Raw genomic sequence first — 8,926 nt, 5'->3', positions numbered from 1 at the left:
TGGACTGCACTGATTTGGAGGGAAGCTGTGTTTTTGGAGAGAGATGGACGGATATGAACCAAACTCATTTACATGCATACTTTGGGGTTCTTATCCTTGCTGGTGTTTCAGATCCAATGGGGAATCCACAGAATCCCTGTGGGATGAAGAAAATGGCGGAGAACTTTTTCGTGCATCAATGTCTCTGGAAAACTTCCACATTATTTTGAGGATTACGCGTTTCGATAACAGAGACACCAGACCAGCTCAGCGGCAGAGAGACAAGCTAGCTGTAATCAGGTCAGTGTGGGATAAGTGGGTGGACTGCCTTCCCCTGTTTTACAACCCTGGGACCAACATTACTGTTGATGAGCAGCTTACGCTCTACACCTGCATTGGTTGCTGTTTGGGGTTTTAGGCTGGGTTTCTGTACAGCACTTTGAGATATCAGCTGATCTAAGAAGGGCTATATCAATACATTTGATTTGATTTAGGGGCCGCTGTCTCTTCAAGCAGTACAAATCAAATCAAATGTATTGGTCACATACACGTGTTTAGCAGATGTTATTGCAGGTGTAGCGAAATGCTTGTGCTTCTAGCTCCGACAGTGCAGTAATACAGTTGATGTCGGAAGTTTACATACACCTTAGCCAAATCAGTTTTTCACAATTCCTGACATTTAATCCTAGTAAAAATTCCCTGTCTTAGGTCAATTAGGATCACCACTTTATTTTAAGAATGTGAAATGTCAGAATAAAAGTCGGGAGAATGATTTATTTCAGCTTTTATTTCTTTCATCACATTCCCAGTGGGTCAGAAGTTAACATACACTCAATTAGTATTGGTAGCATTGCCTTTAAATTGTTTAACTTGGGTCAAACGTTTTAGTTAGCCTTCCACAAGCTTCCCTCAATTTGTAAGTCGCTCTGGATAAGAGCGTCTGCTAAATGACTTAAATGTAAAATGTTAATGTGTTGTGTGTTTTTGCACACGCCGACTACGTCCTGCTGACCTCTTGGCCAGGTCCCCTTCAAAAAATATGTTTCTAGCCTCAAGGGTTTCTTGCTGGTTGAATATAGGTTAAATAAATTAAAACATGTATACAGTATATGTCAGTACATCATTAATGACAAAGATCTGCTCTCTTTCAATCTACCTTAATCTACAAGCACATATCAGATTGTACTGTAGGTAATATGTGATACAGTGTAATGTGAATTGGGATTGCAGAAGACGCAGCCTTGCCTTAACAATGCTCAGTACAAACAGCACAGCCAAAATATCCTCAAGGGCATTCCTCGTCTTCATCTCTGGATATTCTCATATTCTGAATAATCTCATCTTAATCTTTGGACAGAGATAAAGTAGATAGGAAACTGTAACCCCAGTCAACCCAGGTACCATGTGATTGGGTTATGTAAATATGATGCTGTTGTCCACTCAAGGCACTATTGAATGAGGCTGGTGAAAGGGGATTCCCCAAACTGATACTCTATGTTAACTCAAATACCAGATACTGGAGGCCTGAATGCCTTCTCATGAATGGCAAGATATGCGTACCCACTTTTAAAACATTACCGATGTTTGTCTGCTTCATCGGACGTCTAGCAGATACAGAAACTACTAAATCTTGAAAGTCATGCAATGGTAACATGCTGATGCAATGTTGCTAATTACAGTCTTATTACGAAGCTACAGAACTATAATTCTGTGATGATGAATTTCAGCCCTAAATTTTATTTCACATTATATTGGTCACAAACACATATGCAGTACATAGCTGACAGTAGTCATCTGGATGTGAAATAACACTGAATAGGAACACCTACGTGAGACTGCTATTCATTGACTACAGCTCAGCGTTCAACACCATAATGCCCTTAAGGCTCATCAATAAGCTATGGACCCTGGGACTAAACACCTCCCCCTGCAACTGGGTCCTGGACTTCCTGACCCTCGGGTGGTAAGGGTAGGTAACAACACATCTGCCACGCTGATCCTCAACACGGGGGCCCATCAGGGATGAGTGCTCAGTCCCCTCCTATACTCCCTGTTCACCCATGACTGCATGACCAGGCACAACTCCAACACCATCATTAAGTTTGCCGATGACACAACAGTGGTAGGCCTGATCACCGACAACGATAAGACAGCCAGGATAAAAACCTCTCCCTCAACGTGATCAGGACAAAGGAGATGATAGTGGACTACAGGAAAAGGAGGACCAAGCACGCCCCCATCCTGACTGGTTGCATCACAGCCTTGTATGGCAACTGCTCGGCCTCCAACCGCAAGGCACCACAGAAGGTAGTGCGTACGGCCCAGTACATCACTGGGGCCAAGAATCCTGCCATCCAGGACCTCTATACCAGGCGGTGTCAGAGGAAGGCCATAATAATTGTCAAAGACTCCAGCCACCCTAGTCATAGACTGTTCTCTCTGCTACCGGACGGCAAGCGGTACTGGAGTGCCAAGTCTAGGTCCAAAAGGCTTCTTAACAGCTTCTACCCACAAACCATAAGACTCCTGAACAGCTAATCAAATGGCTACCCAGACTATTTCTGTTGTGCCCCCCCCCCCCCCCCCACCCCCACCCCCTCTTTACGATGCTGCTACTCTCTGTTTATTATCTATGCATAGTCACTTTGACTCTACCAACATGTAGATATTACCTCAATTACCTCAACTAACTTGTATTCGGCGCATGTGAGAAATACAATTTGACTTGATTTGATTTGACAGTAGTCTCCTCAACAGTCTGTATCCCTGAATGCATTTCTGCTCTGGTGGATCCATTAATCTCAATTTCCGTTATAGAGATTCTGCTGTTACTGTTTGTCTGACTGTTATATACTTGTAATGTATCTGTTGTCGTCTCCGACACCCCTCGACAGTGAGATGACTCATCCCTAGGGCTTTTATACGCAGCACACAGACATCTCTAAATACAGGAAATAAAGTGTGGTTGATATTAGCAAAAACAACCTTCAAATCATGAGGCTGTGTTTTTCGTTGAGCGCTACTCAGTTACTCCAAAGGCAACCCAGTGTGTCCCTCCCCTCCTGCCTTGGGAAGAATACGGGTGTAATCTGCAGTGTCTTCATGTTCCCGATCTCATAAAACATGCATTTTCCCTGCGACGCCTGCAAACGGCTGTGACTGCAGTGAGAATCACCAATAGAACTTCTTGGTATGCATGGGATTCTCAGGACTGTGACTCCTGATTCGGAAAGCAATTATTCAAATATCTCCTCCACTGTAACCGCACCATAGGCGTGTCAAGAACAAGAAGAAGAGGAGCATCTTTGGTTCATAATAAAATTGTTCTGCAGTGTCTGGTATTCCAGTAGTAACCTACTTCAGTTTGATGTACAGTCCATTATTGGAATTTTAGTTTTGGACTCAGCCATGTGTGAGATGACTCGGTTGTAAGGTCACACCACCCTTCTCCTCTGACGCTAGTGTGTGTCCTAAATGGCACTCTATTCCCTATATAGTGACCTACTTTTGACCAGAGTTTATTCCCTTAATCCTTTCATAGTGCACTACTTTTGACCAGGGTCCATAGGTATTGAATAGGCTAAGGAATAGGGTGCCATTTGGGTTACATACTTAATCTGCATAGTTTCTCCTCTACAATGGTGACGAGGCACCGGTAGTATCTTTACTGTACGTCTGTTAACATTACAGGCAATTTGGACTTCAATAGGTTTTCCTTTACAAGATGAAAACCCCTCACCCTCAGTTCTGAGGGATTATTAGACGACAGAGAGTTTGATTAAAGGATATAGCTTTTTAAACGATACTATAATAGGACACCTTGTTAGGTTCATACAATTCCATGAATGTACCTTAGTTCTAGCTATAGAACTGAGGTACTGAGCCACGTATATCATCCTTTCCTTCAATTCACCAAACAGTCATTTAATCCCTCACATGGGTCCTAACTAGCTCCATCTCTGTATTGTAGAGTCCATTAAACTCCACCAGTCAAACACTAGGAAACCTACTTGTATAATAACACAACCGTGCACTTGAATAGAATAGGATGTTCTTTCTTGCTTGCCTCTTTATCTCCCAATGCCTACACCAACACACGCGGGGAATTCTATTCTTTTCTAGGCCTCTAATGTTAACTAAACCAAAGCTGTACTGAATGTGTTTTCATGTCAGAAATGGTGTAATTTAATACGGCAGAATGCCATTTCAATGAAAAGGAAGAAAAGGAAACATGATTAACGATCTGTCAGGCAGTCCAGTAATCAGCAAATCCTCTAAATACGTTAGTAAGAATAGACAGTGTGGGGCGGCTGTTATAAAATACACCCATCTGAAATATGAAATATCAGGCCTCATCCATAGTGTTTGGAACACCTGACGTATAATTAGATGTGCGTCCAACAGTGCATTGTCAGAGTAGCAGTGAGGGATGTCCTCAAGCCATCCCATTAATCTCTATTGAACATGGACATGCGTGTGTGTATACTGTATATATGCATATATACAGTATACAACGATATATATATACAGTATAATTGTGTGTGTGTTTATCCTTCCCTCTGTGTTTACTTGCACCAATGCTGTCAAAACAAGTCTCCCTTTTTATCCAATCTGCATTGTACCTGGATGGTTGTAAAACGGACATTTTATAACCCACTTTCAGCCAATGATGCTAATTCAAAGAGTTGACTTTGCTCAGAATTGTTGTATGTATCAACCGACCCCTCTGACCATGTAATCTTATTCACAGTGATCTACAAGGCTAAACTGATCCTAAATCAGTAGTCGTACTCTGAGACGCTTGATACATAGGACCCCTGTGGATTAAATCACAGCCTGATCCACTTCAGTGAATGTGTTAATTGAATCTAATCACCTCAATTTCATTTACAATTGAAGTCAGAAGTTTACATATACTTTAGGTTGGAGTCATTAAAACTTGTTTTTCAACCACTCCACAAATTTCTTGTTAACAAACTATAGTTTTGGCAAGTCGGTTAGGACATCTACTTTGTGCATGACACAAGTCATTTTTCCAACAAGTGTTCACTGTATCACAATTCCAGTGGGTCAGAAGTTTACGTACACTAAGTTGACTGTGCCTTTAAACAGCTTGGAAAATTCCAGAAAATTATGTAATGGCTTTAGAAGCTTCTGATAGGCTAATTGACATCATTTGAGTCAATTGGAGGTGTACCTGTGGATGTATTTCAAGGCCTACCTTCAAACTCAGTGCCCCTTTCCTTGACATAATGGAAAAATCTAAAGAAATCAGCCAAGACCTCAGAAAAAAAACTTGTAGACCTCCACAAGTCTGGTTCATCCTTGGGAGCAATTTCCAAATGCCTGAAGGTACCACGTTCATCTGTACAAACAATAGTACGCAAGTATAAACACCATGGGACCACGCAGCCGTCATACCGCTCAGGAAGGAGACACATTTTTTTTTATTGGAGATAAATCAGTATACATACAAGAAGTATACAAACAGACAATGATAACTTATGCTAAGGGGTACAACAAATGACAGATTATACAAAGACCTTAAAAGATGCACACATATTGATTGTTTTATTAGCTTTCTTATTAGAATAATGTATAATGGTCTTAATGTACTGCTCGAAGTCCTTATAGAAAACACAGAAGAGTGGTTTTATTAGTGAATTTACATTTATGAATAAGACATTTTGCCATTAGCACAATTAGATTTATAAGGTAAAATTGTTTTTCTTTATCTTTATTATGGTTAAGGCGATCTTTGTAATTACACTTTCTTCTTCAGCTCTCCTTGTCTTGGCAAGAATACTCCCATATTTTCTTAAATATTTTCCAACCGCATATTTAAAAAGCTCCCAGTTATTACTGTATGAATTGTCATTTATAGCTTTGTTCCAAAAGTGTGTAATTAAATAGTTTATCTCCATCTTGACCAACTCATGTTTTAATATAGAGCTATTAAGCTTCCAGTAGGATGCTCTGCCAAGGCCATTATCAGAGATAAAAAGTTTAATGTCAATATAAATAGCTCTATGATCAGTAAGGGGAGTGGCCAGGATGTTAACAGAAATACCCTGTTTATCAAAACATTTAGACACCAGCTAAATATCTATGCGTGATTGTCTGGAGCATGCCTTATTACTCCATCGCAGCCGCCATTCCGCTCAGGAAGGAGACGCATTCTGTCTCCTAGAGATGAACGTACTGTTGGGCAAAAAGTGCAAATCAATCCCAGAACAACAGCAAAGAACCTTGTGAAGATGCTGGAGGAAACAGGTACAAAAGTATCTATATCCACAGTAAAACGAGTCCTATATCGACATAACCTGAAAGGCCGCTCAGCAAGGAAGAAGCCACTGCTCCAAAACCACCATTAAAAAAGCCAGATTACGGTTTTCAACTGCACATGGGGACAAAATTGTACTTTTTGGAGACATGTCCTCTGGTCTGATGAAACAAAAATAGAACTGTTTGGCCATAATGACCGTCATTATGTTTGGAGGAAAAAGGGTTAAGCTTGCAAGCTGATGAACACCATCCCAACCGTGAAGCACGGGGTGGCAGCATCATGTTGTGAGGGTGCTTTGCTGCAGGAGGGACTGGTGCACTTCACAAAATAGATGGCATCATGAGGATGGAAATGATGTGGATATATTGAAGCAACATCTCAAGACATCAGTCAGGAAGTTAAAGCTTGGTCGCAAATGGGTCTTCCAAATGGACAATGACCCCAAGCATACTTCCAAAGTTGTGGCAAAATGGCTTAAGGACAACAAAGTTAAGGTATTGGAGTGGCCATCACAAAGCCCCGACCTCAATCCTATAGAAAATTTGTGGGCAGAACTGAAAAAGCATGTGCGAGCAAGGAGGCCTACAAACCTTACTCAGTTACACCAGCTCTGTCAGGAGGAATGGGCCAAAATTCACCCAACTTATTGAGGAAAACATGTGGAAGGCTACTCTAAACGTTTGACCCAAGTTAAACAATTTAAAGGCAATGCTACCAAGTACTAATTGAGTGTATGTTAACTTCAGACCCACTGGGAATGTGATGAAAGAAATAAAATCTGAAATAAATCATTCTCTCGACTATTATTCTGACATTTCACATTCTTAAAATAAAGTGGTGATCCTAACTGACCTAAGACAGGGAATTTTTACTAGGATTAAATGTCAGGAATTGTGAAAAACTGAGTTTAAATGTATTTGGCTAATGTGTATGTAAACTTCCGACTTCAACTATATGACTGCTTTCCTCTTTTTCAATACGGTTTCAATGTACGTATGTGCAATAATAATCTGGTTTCAGTCTTCGTATTGTACCATGCCATTGTGGTCCAATAGCAGAATATACACTGAGTATACAAACGTTAAGAACACCTGCACTGTCCATGACATAGGCTGACCAGGTGAATCGAGGTGAAAGCCATGATCCTTTATTGATGTCACTTGTTAAATCCTCCTTTCAATCAGTGTAGAAGGAGAGAGAATGAGACAAGTTAAGGAAGGATTTCTAAGCCTTGAAACAATTCGGAATTGTGTATGTGTGCCTTTGAACGGGGTATGGTAGTAGGTGCCAAGCACAATGGTTTGTGTCAAGAACTGCAACACTGCTGCTCAAAAGTTTTCCATGTTTATCAAGAATGGTCCACCACCCAAAGGACAGCCATCCATCTTATGGCTGCAATCCCGGTAACAGATGCCTCCCGGGTGGCGCAGTGGTCTAGGGCACTGCATCGCAGTGCTAGCTGCGCCACCAGAGTCTCTGGGTTCGCGCCCAGGCTGGGCTGGGTTCGCGCCCAGGCTCTGTCGCATAGCACAATTGGCATAGCGTCGTCCGGGTTAAGGAGGGTTTGGCCGGTAGGGATATCCTTGTCTCAGTACATAAAATGTATGCACTCTACTGTAAGTCGCTCTGGATAAGAGCGTCTGCTAAATGACTAAAATGTAAATGTATGTAATGGGATGATATGACAACAGCCAGTGAAAGTGCAGGGCGCCAAATTCAAAACAACAGAAATCTCATAATTACAATTCCTCAGACATACATGTTGCTTATACCATTTTAAAGGTAATCTTGTTGTTAATCCCACCAAAGTGTCCGATTTCAAATACGCTTTTCAGCGAAAGCACCACAAACGATTGTGTTAGGTCACACCAAACCACAATAAGCACAGCCATTTTTCCAGCGAAAGATAGCAGTCCCAAAAAGCAGAAATATAGCTAAAATTAATTACTAACCTTTGATGATCTTCATCAGATGACACTCATAGGACTTCATGTTACACAATACATGCATGTTTTGTTTGATAAAGTTCATATTTATATAAAACAATCTGAGTTTACATTGGCGCGTTACATTCACTAGTTCCAAAAACATCCAGTGATAGTGCATAGCCACATCGTTTCAATAGAAATACTCATCATAAATGTAGATGATAATACAAGTTATACACATGGAATTATAGATATACCTCTCCTTAATGCAACCACCGTGTCAGATTTCAAAAAAACTTTACGGACAAAGCAAACCATGCAATAATCTGAGACGGAGCTCAGAACAAGTGTCAAATTAGCCGCCATGTTGGAGTCAACAGAAACCAGAAATTACATGATAAATGTTTCCTTACCTTTGATGATCTTCATCAGAATGCACTCCCAGGAATCCCAGGTCCACAATAAATGCTTGATTTGTTCGATAATGTTCGTTATTTATGTCCAATTAGCTACTTTGGTTAGCAAGTTTGGTAAACAATTCCAAAGTCACAAAGCGCGTTCACTAAAACATGACGAAATGTCCAAAAGTTTTGTAACAGTCAGTAGAAACATGTCAAACGATGTATTGAATCAATCTTTAGAATGTTGTTCAAATAAATCTTGAATAACGTTCCAACCGGAGAATTACATTGACTTCAGATGAGCGATGGAACGGAGCTCCCTCTTATGTGAA

The sequence above is a fragment of the Salvelinus fontinalis genome, chromosome 32, assembly GCF_029448725.1.
Source record: "Salvelinus fontinalis isolate EN_2023a chromosome 32, ASM2944872v1, whole genome shotgun sequence".
NCBI classification, from domain to species: domain Eukaryota; kingdom Metazoa; phylum Chordata; class Actinopteri; order Salmoniformes; family Salmonidae; genus Salvelinus; species Salvelinus fontinalis.
This window is presented reverse-complemented; position numbering follows the sequence as displayed.